At 38.1% G+C, this 13,227-nt stretch overlaps 1 pseudogene; it reads right to left on the bottom strand.

The window, feature by feature from the left end:
* Window positions 1–3,245: 3,245 nt before the first annotated feature.
* On the bottom strand, window positions 3,246–4,536 carry LOC102140239 (histone-binding protein RBBP4 pseudogene; annotated as a pseudogene).
* Between the last annotated feature and the right edge of the window lie 8,691 nt (window positions 4,537–13,227).

Below are 13,227 nucleotides of genomic sequence, written 5' to 3'. Positions count from 1 at the left end.
TAAACCTTTATGGCATTGGGATTCAACTGTCTTTCAATCCAAGAGAATGAATAAGAGTCACAGAGAAGGGCCGGGCGCGGTGGCTCAAGCCTGTAATCCCAGCACTTTGGGAGGCCGAGACGGGCGGATCACGAGGTCAGGAGATCGAGACCATCCTGGCTAACACAGTGAAACCCCATCTCTACTAAAAAAGACAAAAAACTAGCCGGGCGAGGTGGCGGGCGCCTGTAGTCCCAGCTACTCGGGGGGCTGAGGCAGGAGAATGGCGTAGACCCGGGAGGCGGAGCTTGCAGTGAGCTGAGATCCGGCCATAGCACTCCAGCCTGGGCGACAGAGTGAGACTCCATCTCCAAAAAAAAAAAAAAAAAAGAGTCACAGAGAAGCACTCCCCTGGAGCCTGTCACAAAAGCATATGCCTTAATTTACAGATCACACTGTGTTCTTATAAAAATATTTTTCATGAGTTTGCAATACCAGTCCTCTCATGCACAGGGCTCCTGCCAGTGACCCCTCAGACCTGGGTGTAAGGAGTGAACTTGCTGAATAACACAAGGATTTGTTGTTGGAATAGTTCCATCCAAGATAAACTGATTGCTAAGTGCATGCTAACTGGATGGATTAAGCTGCTATTAAAACAAGATTATTAAATATAAGCCAGTTAAATGTTGAGGAACAGCTATCACAAATGACAGCCTTAGTTTAGAATAACAGACTCGCAGTCCTTCTTTTTGTTAACAATTTACATGGCAGATTCAGTTTTATATTAAGCATATTGCTAGTTTGTGACAGAGCAGCCAACATCAGGGGACAGAGTGAGGATGGGAGCTGGGTGGCATCTCTAGAGCCCACGCGGGAGGAGTGTGGCAGGGGGAACTCACCTGCACTGCCTGTTACCCGTGGAGGGTGTCCAGGTTCTTGGCTTTTTGAACAAAGAATTGAACAAAACACACAAATAAACCAAGGAAAGAATGAAGCAACAAAAGAACCAAAGCAGGGATTTATTGAAAATGAAAGTACACTCCACAGGGTGGGAGCAGACCCCAGCAGTGGCTCAAGGACCTAGATACAGAATCTTCTCAGGTCCAAATACCCTCTAGAGGTTTCCCACTGGCTATTTGGTGTTCACCCCATGTAAATGAAGTGGTGGTAATCAGTCTGACTGATTGTGGTGGGAACCAGTCTGATTGGTTGTGGAAAGCAGAGGCTGAAGTTACAAAGTTACACTCCTATGCAAACATCTGATTGGTTGCAAAAAGCAACTTTCAATTTCCCATCTACCCTGCAGAAAAGGTGGGGGTTTGCAAAGGGAGTAGCCTCTGGTCTTTTTGTTACTTAGGTGAAAAGTTAGGATTTTCCTTTCAATTTAGTTCTAGGAAGTCAGTGTGAAATGGCCTTAGCTTCCCTGCCTCTAGAACCTATTCTCCTACCTCTTGCCCACGTGGGCTCTAACAAAGGCCTCCAGGTGCTTTCATCTGAGAATGCAGTGGACCCGTGGTCATAGAGGCAGTGGCTGCAGGAGCCAGGGCCTGGGAGTGCCTGAGGGTCACAGAGCTGTTGCTCCCGTGGTGTGTCGGGTGCAGCCATTTCATAGCCAGTGAGAGGAAGGGTGTTTGCCTGCACCCCCTTCACCAGACCATCCTGATTCTTTCATTTTTATCTTTTAATTATTCTCTCTGCATTGTACATAAAATTCTAAATATTTTTTTTCCAATTAGATTTTATGCAGCGTTGATTCTGATCTTCAGTGCTTCTAAAGATCTTCAGTTAAAATTCAGTGACTGTGGTTTTGTTTTTAAAATCCTTGTCTTATCCAGCTCTTCTCTTCCTCCCACTCAGCAAGACAGCCTTTCAGCTGAGACTGTTATGAGTTCATCTTTGGTCATCTCTTTTTTTGCAGAGTCATTTAAATTTTTAATAATTGAGGACATAAAGAAGATACATATTTCTGTTTTCTGTGGAATGCTTATCTTTTACACCAAATATTTGGTATAAAAGCTACCAAATATTTTTATTTGCTTCCTTCCCACCCCCACTTCCCCTGCCGCCTTGTCTTTAAAAAGCAGAGAGAGCCAACATATACCACAAATGGTCAATAATAATGAAATGTGTGTAACAGTGATATATCAAGTTCAGATTAAGAAAGAGATGTACTTACTCCAAGTCTCAGAGAATGTAGAGAAGCTGGAAATGACCATCCATCTTCGCATATCCTGGCATTGAATCAATACCTTCAGATTCTCCAGAGGTCAATGGTTCAAAGTGTACAGATCCCAATGCTAGAGGAAGGATCATGTATTGTATCAGTATTATGATAAGTTCATAACTCTGGTGTAAACCTGATGTCATACCGTGTATTTTGTAAAGCGATATACTTGCACATATGACACCTAACTCCTAAGTTTTAATAAGATCACTTAGCACTTTCAGTGACTTACTATTATCTTTTTTATTAAATCAAGGATTCATTTAATTTTTAAAACAAATATAAGTTATTGATTTACTCTTCTCGACTTGACAGTCTACCTATGGTATAACTGTCAGGTAAAAACATACATCTTTACAACTTGGTGGCCTCAAGTAAAAACAAACAAACAAAAAAACACCATTTCACAGAAAGAAAAGAAACAACATGAAAATAGCTCAAGAAATACAGTAATGAGCAAAAATATATGGGGAAAGAGGAACGTGTAGTTTTGACTTAACTGAAGAAACCAAGAGGAAACTGGTCTACGTATGAAAATGTGCATCCTGAAAGTCAGGTGCCAAGATTTTCGAGTAGGAATCTATATGACTAGAATCTCCTCTATTTCCTGAATAAAAGTGACATCTTTCAATATTTATACTTCATGGCTCAGACACCTACCTCATTTGGTTCTATTCCTTACTCACTGTAGCCTTTACTTAAATGAGTCTGAAAAACTTGAGGATATAGCATAAGAAGAAAAATAATCACACATATTATTCCCTTTTCTGTAGCTACTTTAGACCTGGGTTTGTTACTAGAAAATTCTAGAAGAAAATTTCAATGTAAGTCTGTGGCTTTGCTGAATCAAGCTCCCCCTGCCCCCCATTATTATTTAGAAAACACCCACTGTTTGGGCTAATAGCATTATTGGTGGTACCTATTATATAGAGGGATAGCTGAACAGAGTCTGTGTCTTGAAACCAGCATTGAATCACTCTCAGGGTTGAGAAGAAAAAAGGGGAGTCTAAAATCGCAAGAAGTAAAGACATATCTAGGACTCTTATCCTTCTGGATCCATGCTTCCTTCAGGGTCTTCATCGTAAATGTTCTCTGCCATTTGCCACACTTGCATGGTATTGTCTTCTGTTACAGAACAAATCACCCAAGGTTCACTGGGATTCCAGGAGAAATCAGGTATCTTGGCAGTGTGACTGCCATGAATAAACAACAACTCTAGTGGCTCATGTTCTTCATCTTCTGGGGATTGTTTCTCTCCAGTTTTACTTAAATCCCAGACATTCAGTCTGCAATTGGTACCACTGGAAGCCAAAATACTCTCATTGTGAGTTGACCACTGAACCTGGAATATTTTATCCTTATGTGATTCAAAGGAATGCAACTTAAGTTTCAGATTTCTCAGATCCCACAAGTCAACATTCTTAGTGGATCCTGTGGCAAGAAGGAACTCACTATAAGGATTGAAAGAGAGGCAGCAGTGTGAGCGTCACTTCAGCAGTGTCAGCCTCACTTCAGCAGTGTCAGCCTCAACTGAGTGGCTTGGTTTGGAAGTAGTGTTTGAACGAGTATCCCAAATCATAAGTTTCTGATCATCAGCAACTGACCCAAACAGAGACTCATGGAGCAGATGCCAGGAAACATCTTCGACTACTGCTGTATGTCCTGTAAAGATGGTGTTCACATCCACCACTTTTTCCTCCTTTGGAATGGCACTGATGTCCCACAGGCAGATGGTGTGGTCATCTGAAGCACTAAGTAAGTGCCCACTGAGATTTGGGTTCCAAGAAAGCCCATAGCCTTCCTTCTGATGTCCATGGAGATGCAAGTCTGGGTTGCACTCTCCAGAAGGATCTGGTTTAGAAGGGTGTTTTGTATAGTCAAACACAAGAACACCACTGAAGGAGTCTTTGTTGTGATGATACAAGGGTTCTGGGGCATATAACGGGCCCTGTTTACTTCTCCTTCATGGTTGATCTTGATTTCTATTTCAGTTTTTCCACTAACTGAACCAAAACCTCCAAATTCTCCTTTCTCGCTGCCGTAGTGTGACGCATCAAACTGAGCATCATCATTAGGAAGTTGTACACTGGCTATAACAGGATGGTTTTCTTCATCCAATGTGTATGTCCCCAGGGCAAGTTGATGAATGCTGAAATCTTTCCCTTCTGGTCTGGTTACATCTGGAAGCCACTGGGCAGTTAGGCTGGGCCACTCCAGAGCATGGGTCATCACCAAATCATAAAAAAAGGGGTGTTCTTTTTCCATTTTTTGTACTCCTCGTTGATAACTCTTCCTTCCACTGCATCATCAAAGGCTGCTTCCTTGTCAGCCATGGCAGGCAGGCGAGCTGGGGGAATCCTGGGGTCGAGGCAATGTTGCGGGTGAGGGTGGGGGCACTATTATCTTTTAATTTAGTTATATAAAGATTTTTTGTTTTGTTTGGGATGTTTTTGGTTTACCATTGGATCCTTTCTTTTTCCTCTACTGTCTTGAAGTAACTGTTCTGATGTGGGTATTGTTTACTGATGTGGGTATTGTTTACTGTACTTCAAGTACAGTTATTTGAAGTAACTGTTCTGATGTGAGTATTGCAAGGTAACATTTACTAACTTGAGGAGATTGTAAAATATTTTTTCTTCATTCTTAAAAATCAGTAATTTTACCACGATGTGCTTAAGTGTGTGTCAAACATTCCTGGATTTAGTGAGCCCTTTTAATAAGAGAACTCAAGATTTTCTTTAGCTCAGGGAAACTTTATCTATTATCTGCATCATTATCACATTTTATTCTACCCCCCCCTGACTCCCACCACCCCCAGCCACCTACCCTGTGTGATCTGCCCTTGAAGCCCCTTATCTCCTCTCTTATTTGCCCTTTTGGGACCTGAGTTAGTGACCTGAGAGATTTTAAAAATCTTTTTGTTAAATTCATTTACTGAATTAGTGTTTTTTTTTTTTTTTTTTTTTTTTTTTTTTTTTTAGCAAATTCTTCCACTCCTGAGATTTACTGCATTTTTAATTTGAAAATCATGTCTATTTTTAGAAAATCTTTTATCATGCTGAATCTTAATCCACATTCATTTTTTGTTCAGTAGTTATTTTTTTTTTCCTCTGGTAGCTCTGTTTCACAAGGTGGTGTATTTGTTCATTCTCTGTCTCACTGCTGGGACGTATTACGAGGAGAGGGTAGGTGGAGGAGAGGAAGGTAACAGCTGCTCCATTCGGGGGATATTGTCAAGAGGAGAGGGAAAAAGGGGTTCCCATCTTTCCAGAATTTCATATAATCTTACCATAGGATATTTTTGTTTGTTACGAGAAACAGAAGTCTCATAGATTTTATGTTAGGAATCATGGACCCCTCAAATCAGGAAAATAATCTATTTTTTTTCCTTAAAAATGGCAAAAAAAATTGATTTTACCCCTTTAAATCTTTCTTCTCATCATTACTAGGTTGTTTTGCTGGATTTTGTCAACTGAAATTTTATCTGCAATAATGTCAGAACCTAGTGACACTACAACCACAGATAGGTAATATTTTTGGCAATGAAATTTTATGGTGTAATCCCATATAAACATATAAAATCCCATATAAACATATAAATTGTTCAAATATTAACAATATATAAAAACTAATGAAATATGAAGAAAAATCAGGGATGCCTCATTTTATTGTGCTTCACTTTATTGTGTTTCACAGATTTTTTTTTTAATAAATTGAAGATTTGTGGCAGCTCTGCAGTAAGTCTATCATTGCCGTTTTTCCAACAGCTTGGGCTCACTTCATTTCTCTGTGTCACATTTTGTTAATACTGACACAATAATAATAATAAAGTTTGAAATATTTCATAGTTCCCTTTTTTCCTCTCATTCTTATTAGATCATCACAACAGATACCTATCTTTGATGTTACTATTATAATTGAAGTTGTGGTAGAAATAGCAAGAAAACTAGAAGTAGAACAATATCTAAAGATGTGACTGAATTGCTGCAATCTCACGATAAAACTTGAATGAATGAGGAGCTGCTTCTCATCAATGAGCAAAGGAAAGTAGTTTCTTGAGATGAAATCTCGTGGTGAAGATGCTGTGAACTTTGTAGAAATGTCAACAAAGGATTTAGAATATTACATAACCTTAGTTGACAAAGCAGCGGCGGGGTTTGAGAGGATTGACTGCAATTTTGAAAGCAGTTCTACACAAGGTAAAATGCTATCAAACAGCATTGCATGCTACAGAGAAATCTTTTGTGAAAGGAAGAATCAATCGATGCAGCAAACTTCATTGTTGTTTTTTCGAAATGGCCACAGCTACCCCAGCCTTCAGCAACCCCACCCTGATCAGTCCGTAGCCATCAACAATGAAGTAAGAGCCTTCACCAGCGAAAACATTATGACTTGCTAAAAGTTCAGATGATTGTTAGCATGTTTTTAATTTAATTTAATTTTATTTTTGAGACGGAGTCTTGCTCTGTGGCCAGGCTGGAGTGCAGTGCCGTGATTTCAGCTCACTGCAACCTCCACTTCCCGGGTTCAAGCGATTCCCCTGCTTCAGCCTCCGGAGTAGCTGGGACTACGGGTGCGCCACCACGCCCAGCTAATTTTTTTGTGTGTGTTTTAGTAGAAACGGGGTTTCACCATGTTGGCTATCTAGTCTCACTGGCTGACCTCTTGATCCGCCCATCTTGGCTTCCCAAAGTGCTGGGATTAAAGGCGTGAGCCACCACGCCTAGCCCGATTGTTAGCATTTTTTGTTGTTGTTGTTAGCAATAAAAGTATTTTAAAATTAAGGTATGTACATTATTATTTTAGACATAATGCTATAGCACACTTAACAGACTACAGTATATTGTAAATATAAGTTTTATATGCACTGGGAAACAAAAAATTCAAGTGACTCACTTTATTATGATTTTGCTTTATTGTGGTAGTCTGAAATTAAACCCATAATATCTCAGAGGTATGCCTGTTTGTATTTTACTAAAAAAATTTATCATGTTAATTTCTATATTGTTTTTTCTCTCTGTTCCATGGCTGAGTGTCAGAGCAGTAACTATTCCCTGAAAAAGGGAACAGGCTTCTTCCAAAGGCGTTTCTATGGCACCTCCATAAATCAGCAAGGAAAGGCACCTAAGAGAGCAGTAAATCAGCACCCTGGGCTCTATCCTTTCATTATTCTCCCTTCCTGAGCACGATGAGGCTATATTTATTCCCTAAAGCAGTCCATCTATGTGAATATTTGAAAAAATGTATGTATTTTTGGCTTTTGGCTTTATGAAAGCTTTAGGAGCATGTTTTACTTCTTGTACATAGAAATCTATTTCTGTCTGCATATTTTGAGTGATGTATGAGTACATATGATCTGTGAGCTTAGTTCTCCTTTATCCTCTCATTCTTATCCATCTTGATACATTAATTTCAATTTGGTATACATACATCCACTGAATAACTTGATACATCATAAATATTGTAGGTATTGGTGATATAGAAATAAATATAGCATGGTTCCTGTATGCATATATAATTTGTTTGTAAACACTGTAGGAGTGAAATGAATTTTTCTTTTCCCCTCTGAAGGTCTGAATCTGCTGAAATAAACTGACAATACATTAATAGGCAAAAGGCATACAAATCTGTTAATGTGCAAGTGTGCATGGGAGCCATATAAGATATGAGACTCAAAAGAAGGGAACAGAGATGATTGAAGGTTAAAATAGCATGAAGGAATAGGGGCTTCAGACTCTTTGGGGAGGTGGCTGTAAGTTATGGGAGGGACAGGGGAGGAATCTCATGGTGAACAAAGTTTATCTTACTACACAGATAAAAGTCTCTTAGGTAATAAAAGTTATTTGGGGATCAACCTTCAGGAGAAGATGCTGTCTGGATGTGATGATTACTTCTTTTTTTTTTTTGAGACGAAGTCTTGCCCTGTTGCCTAGGCTGGAGTGCAGTGGTGTGATCTTGGCTCACTGCAACCTCCACCTCCCGGGTTCAAGTGATTTTCGTTCCTCAGTCTCCTGATTAGCTGGGACTACAGGTGCATGTCACCATGCCCAGCTATTTTTTTTTTTCATCTTTTTAGTAGAGATAAGTTTTTGCCATGTTGGCCAAGCTGATCTCAAACTCCTGGCCTTGAGTGATCTGCCCACCTTGGCCTCCCAAAGGGCTGGGATTACAGGTGGGAGCCCTACTGTGCCCAGCCTGTATGTGGTGATGACTTTTAATGTCCTTTCTGGTAAATAATCTTTTCTGGTTGTTTGATGAGATTCCTAGAGAAGGGGTTCAAGACAATTGCATTCCTTTTGGAAGAACTTCCCTCAGTCAGATAAGGGAACTTTGAGAAAGCTTCTCTCTGCACTAGCAAAAGGAAAGAGAAGAAAGGGCAGGAGAAGGTCAGAGAGAGCGACCTTGGTTCTGAGGCTCATTTCTGAGGCTTTTCAATCTTCTTTGTTCCAAGCACTCAGCATGCCAACATGCCACATTGTGGGGTATTATCTTCTGAGCCCCAACAACACATAGCCCATATTCTAGCTAGATATTTAGTATGCTCGTCAAGTCAGAATATTTTTAGATGATAGAAAACAAGTAAAGCCCTAATTTTTCTTAAGCCTTTAGAGAGGTGGTGAGTTTACAATTGGGCCATGTGAAAGTAAATTATACAGTACTCTGGAGAGGTGGGGAAATAGAAATTATTCCTTTTATCTTTATCCTTTTATCCTGACCCAGTCACAAAAGTCAGTTGTCTATTTCCCTGACAAGTTAAAAATTATTGCAAGGCCCTAAGAATATTTATTACCCCTTTTCCTGTTTTATAAAATGATGTCTAACTTTAAAAAGCATTTGTAGGCTAATGGAAATAATATTATGGTGGGAAACATACACTAATTTGAGATCTTGGCCTATTGAACCCAATAAAAGCTCAAAATTTATTTTGATGATTTGATCTAGCTCACATCTGAAACTTTAATTCAATGGAATTGAAAAGATGTTTTTATGAATTATTTTAATCAAATGAAAACTTTAAAGAAATTTATCATCTTTTGTAAGCTAGTTTTGTAGGAACCATTCAGCACAGATCTACCTCAAAATTGTAATTGCAGTCCAGTTGTAATTACCTAAAAAGGTACAAAGGGATGATATTTGAATTTGGCATATATGTTCACATATTTATAGTAAAAGCAAAGTTTTTGAATAATGAATGTATAATATATTTTCTAGGTATAAACTGATATGAAGGATTTACCTGTAATCTGAAAAACTAATATGTAATTGAGGTTAGATAATTTCAGGAATTGAATAATTTGTGTAGTTGTTATTAAATACTGACATTATTTTCAGCCTTGTTTGGACAAAGTAGATAAAGGATCCAAAGTGAAGCAATATTTAGAAATAAAAATTTTGAAGAAAATAGCTTATAAGCTGAAGTAAATATTTTCAAAGTGTCTTATGTTGTCAAAATGATAAAATAAAGCAAGCTGGAGACTTTGCTCTTCAAATCTACACAACAGGACTGGCATATCCATGAACCTTTCTACATGTAAATATCTAGTTAGAAAGACGCCTTCTGGGGAGTCTGTTCTGGGGTAGATCTATGCTGATAAGGGACAATGAGGCAAGGCCAAATTCATCAGAGACTCTGGCCTTTTGGAGGATTATCTCTAACTAAAGACCTAAGATTCTTCATTCCAGTGTGAAAAGCTGATAGCTGGAGAGGTAGGAAGTATTTCTGAGAATTCTAGAGGGTCAGAAACACATGGATATGTGTGTGTGTGTGTGTGTTGTTATATTTTGAAGTACCTTTTATAGCATGCTTCTTACGTTCCAGGGTGTGCAACTGTGGTATGAGAACAGGAAGTGGGACGGTCAGTCCCCAGTGCTTTCAGCCATCAGTCAACCTGCGGGTTAAGATTCATGACCCAGAGTAGGAGGAGCCTTGAATCCCTGATGAGGCAACTGCTTTGTAAGTGTGATTGAGGCCAAAGATGAAACAGTTTGCTTCAGTTTGTCCATTTGTGTTTAAGACAACTGAGTGGACTGGAAATGGACTGTCCAGTCACTTGCAAAACATGCTATTTCATTGTTTATCTTTAACACTTTAAGTTTAATTAGTATTTTTTTCAGGCTTATATATATATATTAGCTCAAGTGCAGTCAAACTTGCTTTAGATATGTGAAAACTTGCTTTAGATATGTGAAACAGTTTGCTTCAGTTTGTCCGTTTGTGTTTAAGACAATTGAGTGGACTGGAAATGGACTGTTCAGTCACTTGCAGAACATGCTATTTCATTATTTAACACTTTAAGTTTAATTAGTATTTTTTTCAGGCATATATATATATATATATATATATATAAGTTCAAGTGCAGTCAAACTTGCTTTAGATATGTGAAAAGGAGCTTCAACTTTAGGAAAGAAGAACGTACAAGAATGTATATTGTTAGAGTTCTTTAAAAGAAACCTTGAAACTATCCATAATACAATAATTTTTCAGGATTTGAGCATTAAGCTATCCATCTGAAATGTTCCTTCATAAATAAATAAATTATATTTTGCTTTAAAGAATGAGATAATTTTGAGCCAAGCACAGGGGCTTATGCCTGTAATCCCAACACTTTAGGAGGCCAAGGCAGGAGGACCACTTGAACAAGCCAGGAGTTTGAGGCCAGTGTGGACAACAAAATGAGACCCTGTCTCTACAAAAAATGTTTAAAGACTTAACCTGGTGGTGCACGCCTGTGGTCCCAGTTACTTGGGAGGCTGAGGCAGGAGGATCGCTTGAGCCTAGGAGTTTGAGACTGTAGTGAGCTATGATCGTGCCACTGCACTGCAGCCTTGGTGACAGACTGAGACCCTGTGTCTAAAAAAAAATAATAAATTTAAAAAAATTGAATGGGATCATTTGTCTTACTTTAAGGCCAAATAGCTGAGTTATAATAGGCTTAAATCAGGAGTTTGACTACTATAATAAATACAATTAATTAATTGTGGTCCATTCTACATTGTTTGTGTTACCTCAGACTTATGTAATTAAGATATTTGAATCAGAAAAGCATATTTTTTGTGTTAATTTGATAAGCATGACCGCCAAGTACTCATCTCTGTTTGCCTTTTTTTTTTCTTTTTTTTCCTCCCTTGTTTCTTTGTGTTATGAATCAAATCATAACTTCCTCTTACAGATCCAGAGAGCTGTTTGTCTTTGAGTAGGAATATACAGAAAAGACATAAGGCATTTCTTTTCTCACATTTTAAAATAAGGAGCCTCAGCATTTCCAGGGTGAATTTTAAGGTTTATGGCTCTGAAAATTGCAAGTTAAAAAGCACATTAGCAATTATTTTTGAATTGCACTAGAAATTATGGACCAGTTCAAAACAGATTGCTGATGTTCTAAAGTGAACCAGAGGTGCAACAAAAATCTTTTGCAATAGAGATTTTTCTTTATGATTTTATCCTTATCCTATATCCTTTCTTCCTGCAACATTACTGCATTTTCTTTTAAACAATGCTATTACAAATAATTCCCAAAGATATAATGTAGTCTTTTGCTGAGAACAGGGTAAAAGTGGAAAATTCCAGGTTCTATTTCTGAGCTTTGCTCATAGCGGTTTAGTAGAAAGCTTAGTATCTGGGTCTCCCCATTACAAAAAATAGAAATTTAATTACTATTTATCCTCAAAGATACTTAATTTTCAGTAGGAAAGGCTTGATGCTATTCAGTGATCCTCAGATCAAAGCAATTTAAACATGCATTATTTTAACAATATACAAGTACAAAAGCTAAGAAATTATCTAGTGTGAGGCTCATCTCCCCCCTATGATTTTTTTTTTCTCAGAATTTATGGGTAACCTAGATACTGAAGTGGAGATATACAAAGAACATCCATTTGAGGCAGAGGAAATTATTTTCTTTGCCTTTTGTTTTGTTTTCTGCATAAAAGGAATCGCAGATATTTCCAGATGAAAGGATTTATTTATCCAGAAATATTTTTGAACTTATACTATTTTTGGGGGGGCCCAAATCATTTAGAAGATTTTTGTATGGGGGAGAAAACAATAGTCACATTGTGACAGGATGGTAGAGTCATTGTCAGTAGCATTTAGTTAAAGGACAGTACGATGGACAAGGCATAGGCCTTAAAGTAGAAATAAAGTGCTTGCTTTCGTACATAGTTATTGCTGGCTTAATTGGGTATTTCATCATATACTGTGATGAACTTTTGGTTGTTTATCATGTTTATGTGTCTTTTACCTATTTGAATCTTTACACAAATGAAAGGCTCTCTTTGAGTGTTTTCTTTTTTTTAAAGGGGAAATCATGTTGGACTTGAGCACTATAATCGATTGGTTAGCTCATAAATATATGAAAATAAAGATACTGTAAATAATGTTTTTACCTTCTGTTTTTGAGCTCTCTTTTTCTTTCCTTTGCAACCCTTCAGAGCTGAAGCATCCCATTGTAATTGCTTTTACTTTCCCATTTCTCAGTCATTCTGCTCTATCTTTCCTGTTAGTGATTATATTAGCTCAACAGTATTTAACTACAGTTTCACAGTCAATTATTAATGAATGTTTCATTTTATCTGTAGTATTACTTTGCCAACAAAACTGCGTGAAGTTAATTACTTGGCAGTTTTTTAAAGTATAAAATGGAAAGAAATGGCTTTTGCTGTTAAATTGTCATTCAGACCCACTTTTGTCATTACAGGATAACAACAGATCCCTTTGATAACTGAGCCAAGCAGGTCAGCCACTCTCTGTTGTTCAAATGGTTGATAAAATATGCACAAAACTGAAATCTGGTGGGGTCTGGAACCTGTGGCTTTGCAATTTGGAAGGCATTTGATTATGTCCTTTGTAGATTGTTCACGTTCTTTGAACCTGTTTGAAAAAAAATGTTTATATTTCAACCTGCTGAGTTCCTAACATTTAAAAGAGAATAAGTGACTTCCATAAATCAAGGCACCCCAGGCAGGAAAGGTTTGCCTCACAAACAATGGCTGAGAGAGACACCTGGCCTCGGGCACATCAAGAG

Source organism: Macaca fascicularis, chromosome 4 (genome assembly GCF_037993035.2).
Source record: "Macaca fascicularis isolate 582-1 chromosome 4, T2T-MFA8v1.1".
Taxonomy (NCBI): domain Eukaryota; kingdom Metazoa; phylum Chordata; class Mammalia; order Primates; family Cercopithecidae; genus Macaca; species Macaca fascicularis.
Note: the sequence above shows the minus strand (reverse complement) of the source record. Positions and strands in the feature narration are given on the sequence as shown.